The 18925-nt window shown below is 38.0% G+C and overlaps 1 protein-coding gene across 2 annotated transcripts in view; it reads left to right on the plus strand.

The window, feature by feature from the left end:
- Nucleotides 1-18925, plus strand: part of LHFPL2 (LHFPL tetraspan subfamily member 2) — a 115220-nt gene that overhangs the window by 42477 nt on the left and 53818 nt on the right. For both annotated transcript variants that reach the window (XM_036402761.2, XM_036402762.2), the window contains one exon: nucleotides 18268-18320. The gene's annotated coding sequence lies outside the window, so the exon portion shown is untranslated. The remainder of the gene's footprint in view (nucleotides 1-18267; nucleotides 18321-18925) is intronic.

Here is an 18925-nt window from a genome sequence, read left to right on the forward strand (position 1 = left end):
GTCTATCAGTCTAGGACAAGATTCCCAAAGAATTGGATGTTTTCCATGGAGTTGAAAGGAAAAATAAACAGAATTTTTGTCTATGACCAGACTGTTGGTGTAGAGATGAGTTGTTGGGCCACAGGCTCTTTAGTACTGCAGATTAGATTTTATCTGTCTGAAAGGCATTTTTGCATTTGTATCCAACCAGTTCATTGCTATTAAGAACTTCTTTAAGTCTTGTCCGCATACTGTTGGATCACAGAATCACAGGTGTGAAGATCAGAATATCTTCCAGGGTCATCATCAGACAGCGCCTCGTGGGCTGTCCATTGTGCTCACTCTTCTTCATCAGTTTATTGTCTTAGCAATTCAGTCCTTTGAATGCAAGTGGACATTTAACAAAACTCTGAAAATTTGTCAGTAAGCAGGGCTTTGCCTTTCAGGCAGACCGTGGTGTTGCAATATAGTCTTTGATCAAAAAAGGCACACCAGAGTAATAGTTTCATTGAATGTTAGTAATTTAATTGTTCAGTGGTAGGTAGTTAATACTATTAATTAAATTAAAGCTTTAAATGAACTAAAATTCAATAAAAATAATTTTGGCTGTAATGTTAAGATAAACCTGAAAATTATGAATACTTATCTTGAAGAACCTACTCTTTGTAGCCTAACATTATTATTTTAAATAAATATAATTTTAAAAAAGCTCCACAACTTCTGGTTTTGAAGATAAAGAAAGAGGTTTCTATTTTTCTTGTTCAGAAGTAGCAGCTACCTCTGAATTTCATGCTTGCTAGCTGATAATTGTAGGCAATAAATTTTAACCAGCCAAATGTTATAGGCATCTTAATATTACCCAAAATATGAAGAAAAACCCCAAGTATGACTAAAGGATAGGTGAAACTACATCCATGGACTCTTAGGTTCTTTACTTCTGGTCCACTTTAATAGACTTTTAATATTGTGAGAAGGAATGATTGAGGAATCCGAAGTGATCAGGAAGAGCATTCCCTGATTAGGCTTTTAAAGTCACATACAAATATTTTTGGAGTTTGATTGTAATGTGATTGCAGAAATACTGAGTGTTATTTAGAAAGACAGTAATGTTGATGATTAGAGAAAATGAAGTAGCCTTTAGTTAATTAATCTTTGATTCTATTGATTAAAAAAAAAAACTTGTTTCAGGAGCAGGATGCTCCTGATATTGAGTCTGTGGGAAGCCATTATATTAGGCACAGAGATTTGAGAGACAAGCATAATAGCAATGTATGCTGTCATCTCATCCAAACCTACTTGTCTTTCATTGAAAGCAGTTTAGGCTGTAAGAGTTAAAAAAAAGAGATGAAACCCTCCTTTTAGAAGTACAGTCTTTCAGAAGAACATGTGTTGCAGATAACTATGTATGTACTATATATAGCCTGTTGTAAGAGATACTAATTCACATGAATATCTGAGAGAAATGTTACAAATGCCTGAAATGTACGCCTAGAAATTAACATTATTTAGTTTCTGTGGCTCTTTTTAAAGTTCAGTTGAGTTTTAAAAAGACTTTTTTAGAGAGAGACTAGTCATAAGCACATCGATGAAAGATTATATTTAATCTTTCATCAATGTGCTTATGACTAGTCTCTCTCTAAAACCACTTTTAGCATCTAAAGTATTTTTAACAGAAATATCATAGAATGCTTTGAGTTGGAAGGGTCCTTTAAATATCATCTATTTCCAATCCCCCTGCCATGGTCAGAGACACTTTTCACTAGACCAGGTTGCTGAAAGCACCATCCCTGAACACTTCACGGAATGGGACATTTACAACCTCTCTGGGCAGCCTGATCCAGTGCCTCACTACCTCCGCAGGAAAGAATTTCTTTCTAACATCTAATCTAAAATTCTCTTAGTTTAAAACCATTCCCCTTGTCCTATCACTATGTGCCTGTGTAAAAAGTCACTCTCCCTCTTTTTTATAAGCCCCTTGTAAGTGTTGAAATATTGCAGATATACCGTATTCAGAAGAGAAAGAAAGGAAGATACTATTTAATGACTGAATTTTTTAAAGTAGCATTTCCTCTAAATTACTTGCAGTTTTGCGAGCTTGAACGCTGCACCTGGGTGGAGAATCTTAAATGGCCTTACCTGGATGAACTTTGTTTCCAGAAAATACAAAAAAGTTGCAGAAACTTGGCAGTGTTTATTCTAGCATATTGGTATCCTTTCTGGGCTATTTGTGAAGTGAAGTCAGTGTTTGTGAAGGCTATCCTGCCTATAACTCATAAAGACACATAGTTCCTGTTAGTGAAAACAATCTTCCTCTTACAGGCAGCTCGTGCTTCCAATGTCCATCCTCAATCCTTATGCTTCAGTAGAGGCTACAAACTGGAACATCTCTCCTACAAGGAGCTGGGCCTGTTTAGTCTAGAAAAGAGGAGACTGGGTTGGGATCGCCTCAATGCATATAGATACCTTAAAGGCAGGTGCCGGAGGATGGTGCCAGACATTTCAGTGGTGCCCAGATACTGCACAAAGACAAGTGGCAATAAACACAAGAAGTTCCACCTCAAAATGAGGAAGAACTTCTTTATATTGAGGGTGGCTGAGCAGTGAACAGGTTGCCCAGGAAGACCATGGCGTCTCCTTCTCTGGGGACATTCAAAACCCATGCATTCCTATGTCCCATACTCTGGGTGGCCCTACTTTGACAGGGGGGGTTGGACCAAGGTGATCTCCAGTGCTGCCTTCCATCTCTAACTATTTTGTGATTCTGAGATTTTTGTGAATGTATCATTATATGTAAACCAAGAGTTTTGTCCTGTGATGAATTTATTTTCTGCCGTGCTTCTAGATAAGTCTCTATAACAACCTGCTTCTTCCTTAAAAATAAAAAAAATGATATTTATGCATCCCAACTCTCTGAGATATCTTAGTGACTTTGATTCATAATTTAGAAAATGAAAACAGCTTTTAGGATCTCAATGGTGGGTACCATATAAATTAAAAAGGTGTTTAATATTCTTGGAGACTTCATATTATTAAAGACTGTATAGATGACTAGGAGTTCTCTCTGATTTCTGGTGGCCAAAATGAACTCCATCTTTGAGAGCTATCATCTTTTATTTGTTTAAATAGCTGGAAGAAAACCTGCTGTAAATTTTTTATCTGTTTCAGAAATCCTGGGATAAGGCTTTTTACTATAAGTAGATTCCATGTTTTACACATTTGGATGTTTGGCTGATGTGTTAATGGAACACTTTTAGAATTTCAAAGAAACTGAAGATGCTTGCACAAGCAAGCAATTTTTCAGTCAAAGTAGTACTCCATTCTCAAAAAAACCTAAAATTAGAATAACTAGCCTTGCTGTTGTTCAGTTTACTTATTGGTATAATAGAAGTGAAGGCAGCCTACAAGTTCCTCAGTATATGTGATAGAATATTATGTCCTTCTGTGTTGAGTACCTGTCATCTTTTGTAGATATGAAAAGGGGAATTGGTTCAGCTTTGCACATCAATGCTCCTTTGATGCAAATTCTCCATTGATTTTTCTTTATTATTATCCATACCACTGTATGTATCCATACCATACCATTGTATTGGTATGAAGTAAAATCAAGTTCCAAACCACTGTCTTCCCTCCTGTAAAGTAAAAACAAAAAATTTTTTTGGTTCCCATTTTATTTTATTTCCTCAATTTGCTTTTTATTGCTTTGTGCTCATCCCTTCTTACTTCACAGGAGTCATTAAATAGCTGCTGTGATTTTTTAAGAAGGTATGAAGGGACTTGAATAGGAGTTTCTTTTCTGTCTCAGGATGTTAAAATCAATTTGATGGCTGCATGTTATGGTCCTCTTCCTCCCTCCCCCACTGATGGAAACATGAGTTGTTTAATCTAGCCCCAAATTGCTCTATGGAAATCCTTTGCTCTTAAGTCAAAAAACTTAGTGTAAGTCTGTGAATCGTTTTATGAAAATAGTGGATCGAGTTTCAAGCTTCGAGTCCCTGCTGATACATTAAATTCTTCATGGTATTGGCAGGGAAGAAGCAGGGGACCTTTCTTTAGCTAGATAAATAGGAGAAGTGTCAACTCCAGATGCCTGAGGGAGAGACTCCAGACAAGCTTTTAGTACAATTACAGAAGGACAAAGTGGAAGAGACCCATGGGTCTTGTGTGCGTATTGAATTTCGTTTAGCTTTTTGGTCACAATTGGAGAAAAGTCCTATAGCAGTCTTTAAAGTAGATATGCTTGTAGCCTTTTGGGTATAAATATGGGCATGTGGCGCTTTTTGTTTTTTGGTTTTTTTTTTACATATGCATGTATATGTTATATTTTTGCAGTAGTATTTTATGCATGTATATGTTATATTTATGCAGTAATATTTTAGGAAATTATGTTGGCAGAGGGTACTCAAACTAAAAAAATAGAAGTACCTCTCTTTCAGTGCCCACAGCACGTGGAAGAATGAAGACCCTTCCTTGGGACATTTCCCAACAGCTGAAGTGGACTTGCATGGGACTGGTGCATAACTCATCAGCATGGATGCTTAGCTTTGGTGCTGTCCTGACATCAGCAGGATAGTATGTGTAGCAGGGAATTTCATTTGTTCACCTGATACTCTCTGCAGACAGTTAATAACTTGTCTGATCTTCACTTGCCTCAGAAAGCCTTCAGTGATTTCTTTAAACACATTTATAATCATAGAATAAAACTCAAAAGTCATTACTGTTTGCAGTTTGTTGATGGACATGGCATTCGTATCTGCACAACCTGCCTACTTTTTCTGTATAACTAAGGATATTTGTTGTATTTTAATCTTTAGTGAGGCCATATTGCCCTTTTATTGCCCTTTTAGTGTTGTAGAGACTTTAATTCAGATTTGTTAGGAGCATTTATTTGGAAGCACAATGCTGTCTGATCACATGCTCTGCATTATAAATCTTGCCTTTCTGATACTCTCTAAGTTACATAATGAAAATGAGAATTTATAATTATAACATACAGTGCATCCTCTTTGTGCCTTCTAATTCATGTAATTAGTTATCATATGCATTTTAAATGGCTGTCCTAATTAAGTAGTGTCAGCAATTGTGTTAAGCAGAATACTTTTAGAACCCATCACCATCCTTTTCTATAGAAGACAGACCTTTCTTTTTCTTATTGGAATAGCTTATTTTTACATAAATTATATGGATTCTGTTATTTGAACTCGATTTCTTCTGCACCTTTTCTTTGTTTAGATTTAAGGAAGTTTCTCTATTTCTCATTCTTGTTCTTCATCTGCTGTGACACACTGGCTGCGTGGAACTACCCAAGTTTAACCTGGTTTCCACTCTCACCAGTACTGGGGAGCGTGTGTGTGTGCGTGCATACATGTGTATGTAACAGAACTCAAAATAATGACTTTCCTTATTTTACAAATAAAATGTTATGATTTTGTTTGGTTGTTTGGGTTAGGGTTTTTTGGGTTTTTTTTTTTGAGCTTCTGTTTTCATCCATATTTTTAATCATAGTGATTGTACAGAAAAGTTTGAAAACACCTTTTCCAATGTGAGGTAATTCAGTCTCTCAGACATTTTTAAGAAAACACTAAGTATTTGGAAGTTCACAATATCATGGTAGCCCTTGGCAGCAGTATCTGGTTTCTTTGTGTGTGACTGAACTGAAAGTTTGGCCCTTCTCAGAGGCATTCTTATATATAGCTTACTAATAGTTCACAGAATCAGAATATTCTGAGTTGCAAGGGGACCCACAAGGATCATCAAGTCCCAACTCTTCAGTGAATGGCCCATTAGGGGGTCAAACACGCAGCCCTAGCACACTGCTCTAACAAAATAAGCTAGTCTTGGCAGTTTACTTTTATCCCAGAATTAATTAGAAAATCTTTTTTAAAAAACATGTCTTTCATCTACCTTGAGCCCTCCCTGTGAATTTTTCTCAGTCAGTGTAGATAATGTCACTCTTGTGCTTGTTTTATGTGGAGATCAGATGAAGGTCCAAGGTGATATCATAAGACCATAAATAAAGTAGTTAGAACTATCTGGTCAGTAGAAGTATTAGCCCAATTGCCTAAAAGACAGAGGAAATTTGGACTAATGTTTTCATAGTTTCTACTGCTCTTCGTCTTGAGGACTTAGTGGAGGAAGCACTTGTTACATTTGATGTCTATCAGTGGATCGTTTATTTTGTAATTTGTTCCATCATTTCTCGAGCAAATATGGAATTAAGCATCCAGAGGAAACTGGGCAGATTTCTTCAGTATAACTGTGTCTTCCATAGAAGAAGTGCTTTCATGAGCCTAACATTTCCCAATATGCTTTGATGCTGTCTGCACTTATTTTGGCAAATACAGTGAAGAATTGCTATCTAGTTTTCCTTTCTGTGCTTATCTATTTTCTAGGGATCAAAAGAAAATTCAGCCATATCACTTAAGTTTGTGATGTGTTCAAAAGATGCTGACTGTCATACTGTTATAGCCCAGAACATTCTCTCACTACTACAGTGCTCCATGACAAAACAATGTATTTTGTGTTTTGTAGTTCTGCAGGAATTTGCCACTTCTGCGTAACTTTTAAAAGTTACCTGACAGGCCATAAAATGAATTTTTGCTGACTGGGTAGAATACTGGGATGTGAAATGATGACCTTTAGGAAGAAAGTCTCGATTTTGCTTTGCCTTTTTAGTTATAGATGATGACTTTTTAAGAATGCATTAATCATTTCCATCTGAGAGTATCTTACTTTTTTATCTTACTTAGAAAAGCAACAAAAACATTCAGCAAAAAAAGCTTCTTATACTCATGGTGTTTTTGCACTTTGGGATACTATTACACATGCTTGCGATTATCTACTCTGCAAACAATTGTCAGAAAACTTCATCTGTTTTCCAAGTCCCACAGAAGAACAGATGTGGAATTAAGTTTCAAACAATGTAATGTTAATCACTTACATCTGGACACAAAATGAACTGGAGGTCAGTGTGAACTGATTGGATGCTTTGTTAGTTGAGCATGGAGTGGAGAATTTGCATTGTTCTCGGTGTTCATCCTCTAAACAGCCCTTTGAAAACAGTACTAATACATGAACATAACAAGGGTCTATTTCAGATATTTAACTCTTTCTAGAGAGCCAAAACCTCAGGGGACCGTCTGAATGGAGCTGGACTATACTATGTGAATGAATATGGAAGAGAGACTGTGTATGTATGTTAAATTTTCATTGATTTGAGAGCTCTCTTGATGCTGTAAAGAATACTGAAGAGTAGTTGCATATCATTTGTGTGCTCTCAAAAACAATAACTTAAACCAGTCAGATTTGCCTGTAAGAGATTTAAAGTCCATGTTCAATTGCTGGAAAACCATAAGAAAGCAATTATGTCAGAAAACCTCCTCATGTTGTGTTCTAAACCTAAGCATTCATTGGAAAAATCACTTAAAAAGGCAGCTTATATAAATATTTAGAAAGCTAGTTTTGGGGGAGAAAGGATCACTATTTGGGGACTCTGAAACTTAGAGCTTCAACTTTACAGAGTTCTTATTATGGATCAGTGCATTAGAAGGTCACTCAGACCTAAGGAATTGTTGAATTCTTCTTCTTTGAAATACTTTTTTCCCTACTTGATAAGAAAACTCATAGAAAAAGAACTGTTGATATTTGTTCCTCATGTGATTGCCCTCTTTGAAGTATGTATAGGTCTAGAAAAATAGTACCTCCTCATAGGAATCTGCATTTTCTGCTGCTGCCAAATTGATTCTGTTGTTAAAATGTGTAGTTTACATACATGTGGTTATTTTCAGTTACTTGATCCCGTGTAGCCTGGAAATAATTTGCCTTACTGACACTTAAAAAAAAAAGGGAGTGGGAGTGTGAAGAGAGAATCTAATAAATTTATCACTTCTTAAATCTGATGAACTTGATTAAGCGGACAAGATTATGTCATATTTCAGGGTTTATGGTAGGTCCTTGAAAGTTTTTAAACTCCCTTAGATGTTTAGCCTTATATTATATTGAAAGGTTAAAAAGGCTATGAACTCAGCTGTGTATGGTTTTTGGCTTGAAAATAAAAGAGTTGCCCCCAAAACTTGAAATGGGGCTTGAGGAGATTAGTAATGGTACATTTTCCTGCCTCCCACAGAGTTCTCCACCTAACTGCATCATTGGCTGTTCCTGAACTTCTCACCATCAGGTTCATCATTATGTTTATTCTGGTAGTGAGCAAATGGCCAAAGCCAATTAAAATGTTAATTCCTACTAAGATAGCAAAATACAGTGTTTTGAGAGGTGAAGAGAACAGAAGGAACTTTCAGAAATGTTTGTTGTGTTCCAGAGCCATGTTGTCTCTTAGCGTGACTTTTGGAGAGATCTGTGAAGCTTAGATCAGAGTTTATATATTCTTTAAACAAATCTTTCATATGGATTTCCTAGAGCTGTTTTGCTTGTTCTTTGTGAACTGACCAATTTCTTGCTTTTCTTTGTTTTTGGGGAGGTCTGCTTGACCTTAAATTTTCATGTTTTCTTTCAAAATAACTTTCTATCATGGATATTATTTTGTTTATATGCTTTGCCGAAGGAAAAAAAGATATAATAACATTCAAAATAAACATCTTTATATCCCCATATCTTGTTTTTTAGCCTTTGTCTAGAATAAAATATGTGGCTAAGTATTTAATGTTCTTTAAACATTAGTGGATGTTGTCAATGTAGACATTGTGTACATTATCAAGACTTAATAAAAAGTAGAAAAGTAGTTGTCTTCTGCCTTTAATAGTCAAAAGCCTGGGATACAGATAAAAGGTCTGTATGGTGCTAGTAGAACTCAAATGAGAAACAGGATTTTTTGATGAGTAATACTTTGAGAATATTTTAAATGGGTTTAGATTGCATGTCTTGGTTTTGACAGAGGGGTTTGAGACAGCTTCAAGCTCTTTAGTATGTTTTTGCTGAGAGGTGAGTGGGAGGTATGATAATACACCTAAAAAAAAATCTTGGCATGAGAGGGCCTTTAGCAAGGGAGTTTGTTTCCTTGTTATGCTTGTGTTGTTCCCCATATTATGTTTTGTTAATTTGTTAATTTTGTTAATTTTGTGAATTTGTTTCATCGTATCATCAGCCTCTGACATAGAACTAGAGAGTTTTCTTATCTCTGCTCTTTTTCTTGTTGTCAAAATCTTGCTCTTTCAGATAGTCAAGAGCTTATATCTCCGTTTTACTCAGAAATGGATGTTAAATAATAATTTTTAAAATATTTAAAGGAGTTTAAATGATATTTATAAGTTCTTACAAAATACATACTGCGACAGTCTTTGAAAAGGATGTTACTGACTACAGGAAAAACTAAACCTAGATTTTCTGTTTGTATTGCCAGAACATTTCTGAAAATATTGTTTCTCTAGTAGTGTTTTAAGTAAATTTGCTTCAGAAAAAGCTTAAAATGAAAAAAAAATTAAAAGGCATAAAAAAAGCATCACTGTGGTATACAAAACCACAGTTAATGTATTTTTTAGTTGCTCTTCAATTCCCACCATCTCCAGGGCTAGTTAATTCTTCCATCTGCAGATTAAATATGCCCTTTAACACTTACTAGGCAGTGGTTTGCTCATTTCCTTTTCTTGGGTTAGCATCAGAGGAGGGGTTTGTAAGGTCCAGCTGGAAAAGCATTTCGGAGGTCTGCAGAAAATGCAGGGTGTTCTCCAGAGCTGGAAAACTGGGCAGATAGTATTTGAGTAAGGATTTTCATTTCTATAACATGATTTTACTGAAATGCTCAACAAAGGCACGTATAATGTTGCTCAGTCTCATCTTCATTTCGTTTTACTTACAGTTGGTTTGGGTTTTGGATTTTGAGTTTTCTTTTATTACAAGACTGAAGAAGGGTTCTGGGACATAAGCTGTAGCAGATGTGACTACAGTTTAATGTGTAATTAATATGTAATATTTTTAGCCTTGAATTAAGGTCTTAAGTGCATGATAGGTGTGTTAGGTGGATAATGACTAGATAAACTATTGATAGAAGAAGTTTGCTCTGGCATCAAATTGAATGGCCTAAGCTCAAGATTTTGTCACTTAGCAAAATCATTGCATGAATCACTGAAGTCTTTCAGGTTTAAAAAGCAGTTTTTCAATGGAAGAAGGTCACAGGTTATACCTCTGGGTGCTTTAGTTTGATAAACTACTGTTTGTGTGTATATTTTTGTTGCTTCAATGTAGATGAAAACTGCAAAGAAGGTATGGAAGTTAGTTCAATGTAGAATATATGCATAAACAATTTTGTTTTCCTGACACCATAGAGAAGTTTGAATTTGTATTTTGAGAACTCTTAACAGCTTGTGTCTCAGTAAGTTGGGCCCTAGTTCTGTGTTTGGTTGCTTTGTTAGATATCATGTCCCAAATGTAAAGAAAGCTCAAGTGTTACAGCAGGTCTGTTTTTATTTGGCGGGAGAGAAAGATGGTGCCTTAAGCCTTTTTCTTTTTTTTTTTTTTTTTTTAGGATGAAACCACAAAACAAATGGGTTCCTAATTCAGTCATAATGCAGCATTACTGGAAAATGCAGGAATGTTATCAGGCAATTTGGCCAGTCTAATGGTTGTTTCATTGATTTGTAATAGTCACATCACCATGATGATACTCTGACTATAATTTTGGCTGGAGCAGGAGGTGTGAGGTTGAAAACCAACGAAAACCGTGCAGCTGTTGCTTTAAAGAGCGTGTGTGGTACAGATTAAATAAAAGAATTTGTTAATTGCTTCTGACGTAATGAAACTCTGCAGTTGCCACCTCTAGACCTTCAGGAAAAGATAACTGACTTGTCTCCCTTGGCAACATTCTCTTTCACTTCTGCCAGAAGACAGCTTTGTTTGTAAATTTAGGATTTTGCAGGCCAGTGTGTGGTAATCTGGGAGCAGTAATTCAAATGCTAATAAATACTCATCAAAAGTTGTTACTTATTAAGCCAGCTGACATTTAGGAAGAATAGCTTGAGCTTGCCAAGTGATTCTAGCTCACTGCTAAGGAGCATGCCACTGGTTAGAGCATTTGATTAGCAACTGCATGTCAGGGCTCCAGGGCACTCTTGTGACTCAGCCTCCCCTGGGTCCTGCCCGTGCTCTTGCCTGGGGACCCAGAAGTGTGTTTCAGCCCAGCCTGGTGCCATCAGTCTGTGTTAGAGCTGTGCTGTCAATGTTCCTGTTCCATCCCCCACCCTGCTGTGGTGTTGGCCTGGAGCCTGTGTGTGTCTGATGGGCTGCCCATGGGACCTGTTCCTCTCATCATCTGCATGCAGGCAACAGGCAGTGCTGGCCCCCGGATGAAGCTGCTTTCTGAATCACTTCTTGTCTGGTTCTTCTCTGTGGTGGCCGCTAGAGCAGCTCTGTGACTAAAATGGAGCCAAAGAACAAATTTAGTGCTGTAGATGAACTTAGTAGAGCTAGTGCTGCAAAGCTTAGGTTGCCTTGAGTTGGTAGAGGGTTGTACCGAGGAAGATTGAAGTGCTGGCTGTGGTATAACTTGTGGGGCAGCTGTGGAAGGGGGACTTGCCATTTTGCTTTGTAGTCCCTGTGACTCAGAGATGTGACTCAAGAAGCATGGTGTAAAGTGAACTTGTTAAGTGCTGTTACACTGCCTTTAAAATAAACAGTTTATGTCCTTTTATCCTCATGGATAATGCTAAAGATAAGAATTCCCACTGACTTCAGTGAATATGGGATCAGGCTCATGGCTGATGTTCTATATTACAAACTTCAAATAAGGATTTATGCTTAGCTGAAACAAACTTTAGAAGCCAAAACAAATTTTACATAATAACTTTAGTAAAGCCGAATTTGCATATTTTTGCTTTGTTTGGTAATGACTGGCTTGTTTAAGAAACGTAATTTGATTCATTTACCACTCAGTGTTATTGTATTAGGTAAAAGGCTAAGAGGGGTCTATCATCTGCAGTGCAGGTCTCTTAATGCTTCTGTATTTATTCTGCTTGGTATTGTGAGAATTGCTAGGATTATAAAAATGTATTATTTGGTTTAAACATTTTAATGTTGTATAAAACTATGCTGCGTTGCATTCTTGGTAAAGGTGGTGCACTGGGAAAACTGACATTAAGAACAGGGATCAGTGTATTAGAAGTACATCTGGCTTTTATTAAGTGTAAACTTCGGGACAGGTGCATCAGGGGAAAATATTTTTGTAGTATGAAATAGGATTTTTTCTTCTGTTCTCTTTGAAACAGCTTGTAAATTAAGCTGCTCTCTATGACTCTTAAATTTGCTTTAAATTACATACAGATAGATACATAGCATGATCTAGATTGAACAAATTAGGTAGATTATAGAAAAAGGAAAACTGCGTTTTTTTTCTTTTGTAGGTTTGTGTGAAAGAGAAAATAATGAGCCTGAGAAGAACTGTTAAAAAAATCTGTTATATATCTTGAGATTTTATCTTCCTATGGTGTTTAGCATTCTCATTAATTTAGAGGGCAGTTTTACTTGTGAGGGTTTTTTTTAACCTACTATCAGAGTATCCCTAAAGAGCATACTTTGTCCTTCTTGTTTTGCTGTTATTTCTGAAGGTAGCCTTAATGACGTATATGAAATGCTACTTGTTTTTTTTTAATTTCATTTTATGTTGTTCTGCATTGATAGCAAAAGACAAAGAACCCATTGAACGCATTATTTCTATTCATAGTGACATAATTGGTCATACAAAGCTTCTTGAAGTAAGCAAATATTTCTTTGATTTCAGTACATGCCGTTATATAATACATGGAAGTATCGCACAGTAGTATATCTGAAGAAAAAGCTACTTGAAAAGGATGTTTTAAGATACAGCAGATATATCTGTATTCTTTTTTTATTGTATTTGTGCTGGGTAGCCTAAGTATACCCACTTCCTACTGTGTACAAAGACAGGGTATGTGACATGGGAATGTTATCAAACCCATTGTGTTCTCTTAGCAGTATCCAGTCTATTTGATTCTCCTGTTGACTATAAATAAGAGAACTTTAAATCAATGGCTCTGCTTGTTATAGAGACTCTTTCTCTCTTAGTTACACTAAGACATTTATCTCTTGCAAATGAGAAAGGAGCTAAAAATGAAGCATGTGGTGTTTCCACCTTTTTTGGACGGGTGGAGCTAATGCAATCAAACTTACAGCTAGCTGGGTAGAAAGGAAGAAACAGATTTTATGTGTTTTTGCCAGCTGTTCTAGAAATCTCTCTGAGCTATTGCAAAATCTGTAAGACCTCCTGAGAGAAAGAATGAAAGCATACATGTGTTTTTCCCATTTTGATTTGTTTGGGAGGATTTGGCCTGTTGCAGCATAAGGGAAGTGTCTGTGTGGTGATGGGGTAGTGGAAGGTGTGTGGAATTTCTTCTTGTTAGCTTTGCACAAAAGTGGTGACAAAAAGGAGACTTTTAAGATATTATACTTACTTTCCCCTTTTTTCAAAGTTTTAGTATTTTTTGAGTTTTTGTGTACATGTGGGGAAGAACACTGCTGTGCCTTTGGCAGGTGGATGGCTCTGTGAAAGAGAGGCTTTTCTACAGCTTCCTCTGTGGGCTGATCGTGTCTTACCCTGACTGCACTATTTTTCAGGGAGCTCAGACTCCAAGCGAGGAATTTTTCCTTATAAGCAGCACCTAATGGATTATTCAGACAACTAGGCGTGTTTACATGTATTTAAAATTGATCCTGCATTTTTTGGTACTTGAGTTTAAGGAAAACAATTTGGCTCTTTTTGTTCCTGAAAATAGTCTCTGTCTCTGCTAACACTGCTATGTTTTCATTGCTGTGCTAACTGTTTTTGAGACTGAAAAGTTGAAGAAATCACAGCTGCTTGGTCCAGTCAGTTGGTGTTTTTTGATGCTATTTCTTTTTTTTTCCTGAAGGAATATTCTATGTGCCAGGAATTCAGAGGCCATTTTAAGCTATGTTTGACTTTGCAGAGTTCCTAGTACACTTTCCTTTGTCCTCAGAAGCACACTTTGTTGGAAGTTCTGCACCAGCTTTTCTGTTGCTAAACCATCTTCACCAAGGCCAGATTATCCCCCTTTGTAAGAGTGAACTGACTTTCTGACTCACTTTGTTTGTTTATGTAAGGGGAGGTTTTTCATATATCTTGTCCTGATGAATGTATAAAAATGAAGGATTTGCTATTACCATGGGAAATTCTGTATTTCAGTATTGCTGAATCAACCTAACCTTACTTTTGTCACCTTAATTTATCGCTTTTTGGTAGTGGGGATAGAAAACTGTTCAAGATGTATATTCCTGAAAGTGTTGGCTGAAGGTGAATAATAGCTTATTGGTGGTATCTTAGCCTGTAGACATATTCCAGGATATTTTTGGCCTTCCTTGTTGCCAAGGCTAACTGTTGGCTCGTGTTTAGACCACTTTCTGCCTGGACCCAAACTCTGTTTCAGGAAGTGTGCCCTGGGTGGCCAGTGCCCAATGTCTCCAAGCGATTAGTCCATCTCAGGTACAAGAATTTGTGTTTGTCCTTGCTTAATTCCATGAAATAGGGTGGCAGAAGTTTATAGGTACATTTTTGGAACGACCAGGCTATGTTGGTCAGGTTTTTATTGCAGTGGTTTAGGATCTTTTGGAGTTCTTCCTAAGTCATACTTGATTTTAAAGTGTTATTATAAATTGCCACAGGATGTACAAATAATCCTAAATGTATCTTCAGATTTTGATAGGTATACTTCATTAGTAGAATAGAGGAACAGAAAAATATGTGATTTTTTGTGTGTTTAGTTTATGTGTTACTGCTTCATAGAATCATAAGTTCACAGATGATAGTTTGGGTTGGAAGGGATCTCAAAGGTTTTCTGCTTCTAGCCTTGTGGGCAAGGACATCCTCTACTAGGCCAGGTTTCTCGAAGCCCTATCCAACCTGGCTGTGGAAATTTCAGGAATGAGGCATCCACAACTTCTCCAGGCAGCCTGTGTCAATCTCTCACCACCCTCACAGTGAATTTCTTTCTTACATCTAATCTAATCCTGTCCTCTTTCAGTCTAAAGCCTCTCCCTCCTGTTCTATCCCTACATGGTCTTGTAAAAAGACACTCTCTCACTTTCTTTTAGGCCCTCTTCAGGTACTGGAAGTCTGCTAGAAGGTCACAGAATCATGAAATGGATTTTGTTGGAAGGGACCAACCACAGTGGATCCTGTATTCCAATCTCCCTGATCAAGCAGGAATGTCCTGGAGCACATGGCACAGGATTGTGTCCAGGCAGTTCTTAAATTATCTTCAATGAGGGAGACTCCACAGCCTCTCTGGGCAATCTGTTCCAGTGCTCAGTCAGCCACAGAGTAAAGTTCTTCCTCATGTTCAGGTAGAATTTCCTGTGCATCAGTTTCTGCCCATTGCCTCTTGTTCTACTACTCAGTGCCTCTGAGAAGAGCCTGGTCCATTGTCTGGATACCTCTCTTCAGATCCTGATAGATATTGATGAGGTCCCCTCTCACTTGTCTCTTCTCGAGGCTGAGCAGGCCCAGCTGCCTCAGCCTGTCCAGCACTCAGAGGTATTGGACACTCTGCCCAGCTTTGTATCATCAGTGAATTTGCTGATCAGGCATCTGCCCCTTCATCCAACTCACGGATGAAGTTAAACAGTACAGCATTGAACCTAGAGGGACACTACTAGGGAGAGGCCTCCAACTAGACTCTGTGACAGTGATTGTAACTTTCTGGGATCAGTTGTTCAGCCAGTTCTTGCTCCACCTCACTGTCCACTCATCCAGCTCACATCCCTGAGTTTGTCTAAGGAAATCTACTGAAGTCAAAGTAGACAATATCCATTGTTCTCCCTTCATCCCTCCAGGTGCTGGTTTCATTAAAGATGGCAATCAGGTTGGTCAAGGAGGATTTAATTGAGTGAATCCATGCTGACTATTCCTAGTCACCCATGTGGATAGCCTTTCTGAATGAGGTGCTCCCATCACCTTTCCAGGGATCAAGGTGAGGCTGACTGGCTGGTAGTTTCCAGGGTCCTCATTCTTTCCCTTGTTGAACACTAGGTTGACATTTGCTTTCTTCCATTGTGAGCAGCCTCGCAGTCGTATCTGCAGCACTTATAGATGAATCCCATCAGGACATATGGAACTTGTGGATGTCAAGTTTACCTATGTGGTCTCTACCCCTGTCTTCCTTGACCAAGAGAAAGTCTTCCCTCCAGAATTGCTTTACCCATGTCTCCTGGGTCAGAGAACCCTGAGGGCTGGTCTTGTCAGTTAAGACTGAAGCAAAGAAGACATTCAGTGAAATGTCATTCTTCTGGATTCTCTTCATTCTCTGTTACCAGGGTCCCTCCCTCCATTTAGCAACAGGACCACAAAATTCTTATTTTTCTTTGTTACTGATATATTTCAAGAAGTCTCTCTTGTTGTCTTTGACATCAATGGCCAGATTTAATTCTAGGTGGGCCTTGACTTTCCTTGTGTCATTTCTACTTAGTTTTAACAGCCTCCCTTTATATTCATTACAAATGGCCAGATTCTGCTTCCATCTCCTGTGTATTTCCTGCTTACTCTTGATTAATGACAGGAGTTCCTTGTTTATCCGTGCAGATCCCTAGCCCCATTTGCCCAGTTTCTTGCTTATCAGGATGCATCATTCTTGAGCTTGATGAGGTTTGCACAGGCCCCCCTCTCAAGCCTGTCATGTTCTGTCTGGATGTCATCCCTTCCCTCCGGTGTCTTGACCACATACAGCCCGGTGACGTCACCAAACTTGGTGAGGGTGTGCTCAGTTGCACTGTCCATGTCCCTGACAATGATGTTAGACAACAGTGGTCCCAAAACCCAACATCTGAGGAACACCAGCCCTGGTTTCCACTTGGACATGAGTTTTGACTGAAACTCTTTGACTGCAACCATCCAGCCAATTCTTAATCCACTGAGTGGTCCATCTGTCAAATACATGTCTTTCCAGTCTAGAGACAAGGACCATGTCAGATGCTTTTCACAAGTCCAAGTATGTGAAATCAGTGGTTCTTTCCTCATCTTCAACAGTGTAATCCCATCATAGAAGGCCAGATTCATGAGGCATGATTTGCCCTTTGTGAAGCCGTATTGGCTGTCACCAGTCACCTCCTTATTTTCCATGTGCCTTAGCATAGTTTCCAGGAAGATCTTCTCCATTGTCTTGGTGGGCACAGAGGTGAGAATGATTGGCCTGTAGTCTTACTCTTCTACCCTTTTTTTTTTTTAAATGGAGGTCACAATTCCCTTTTTTCAGTCAATGGGAACTTCACCAGACTGCCACAAGTTCTCAAATGTGGTGGATATTGTCCTGTTTACTCAGAATGTATCTCATGGGGTCCCATGGACTTCTGCAACATTAGGTTCCATGGACGTGTGCATCTTCAGGTGCTGAGGATGGCTGCAAACCTGATCTTGTCCTAAATTGTGTGATTTCTCTCTCAGCCTTTCCTCAGAAGAAAAATACTCCAGTCCCCTAACCAAAACCCTACAACTTCCTCACAAGCTGAAATGGATAAGTATTGATCTCTTTGCTGAGCAGTGGTATGACATGGGAAATCAGCATGAAGCTGTATTTCCTGAATATCAGGAGAAGGTTCTTCACTCTGAGGGTGGCTGGGCACTGGAACAAGCTCTTCAGAGACGTGGTCACAGCACCAAGCCTGACAGAGTTCAGGAAGTGTTTTAACAGTGCTCTCCATCATATGGAGTGATTTTGGGGATTATCCTGCACAGAGCCAGGAGCTGGACTCTACTTGTGGGTTCCATCCAACTCAGGATATTCTGTGATCCTATGATGATCTTTGTAGTCCTTCACTGGACCCTTCTCAGACATTCTCTCTACATTCCTCCCAGGCTACCTGTCCTTGCTTCTGCCCTTTGGTGTTTGTCTGTCTGCAAGCTCCTTGTTCATTCATGCAGACCTGGCATTTCTGCCTGACTTCCTTCTTGTTAGGACTCATAGTCCCTGAGCTTGGAGGAGGTGATCCTTGGATATTAGTGAGTTTTCTTGGGCCTTTCTCCCAGCCAGGGCTTTTTCCCGTGGCTACTTCACCAAACTGACTCCTGAAGAGTCTGAAGTCTACCCTCTTGAAGTCGAGGGTTTGTGCTTTTTCTTAGTGCCTTCGTGGTTGGAGTGATGTCTAGAACAGCTATGTTTCTAGCCAAGCAAAAGTGGCCTTGTAGTGAAACATTACCCATGTGCACATAATCTCTTTCAAGAACAAATTTTCCCATTCCAGTCACCAATAGTAATCATGAATGTTGTTTTGATGTTTTTGTCTTTGTATGTTTCTTATGTTTTACATAATTTTTTTCTATAGGTATTGCCAGGTGTTTGAAGTGGTTGACTAAGACCTAAGGATTTGGAACAGTGGTGAGTCAATGAAATTCTGATCATATTTTCTGTGTTTTCACATGCTGAAGTTTTACTACTGCAGAGGAAGGATGAAAGTTGATCAGTAGTTTATACCTTTTGAATATTTTCTTCTGAGCACCAAGTTCCTATCCAGAGCATTTAAGCAGAAATTTTAAGAAGGAAAGGAGGAGGTAGTTTCATTGGCTGCTCTTGATAAGTGAAACCTCTCCTCATATCACCCTGACTTTGAAAAAACTTTAAAGTAACAGTTCTACCTGTAATTTTTGAAGTGGTAACTTCAAAAATTATATATTGAAAAATATTAACATGATAATTTTTGAAGGTAACTTCAAGAATTATAATATTAAAATAATGATGCCTGAATTGGCTTTTCAGAATAATGTAAATTTATATTTTTAGCAATTATAGAATGAGATATCATTCTAGAATAGATCATTACAGAATATCACTCTAGAAACCTGAAGTAAGTTAATAAATTACTTACCGAATTCGGCTTACAAGACAAATTTTTTTTCTTTAAACTGCAGTCTTTGTTTGTAGTTTTTAACTCCTCCTCTGCAAACTGTGGTATCCTTTGTAAAGTTAAATTATTTTCCTGATCC

The sequence above is a fragment of the Molothrus ater genome, chromosome Z, assembly GCF_012460135.2.
Source record: "Molothrus ater isolate BHLD 08-10-18 breed brown headed cowbird chromosome Z, BPBGC_Mater_1.1, whole genome shotgun sequence".
NCBI lineage: Eukaryota > Metazoa > Chordata > Aves > Passeriformes > Icteridae > Molothrus > Molothrus ater.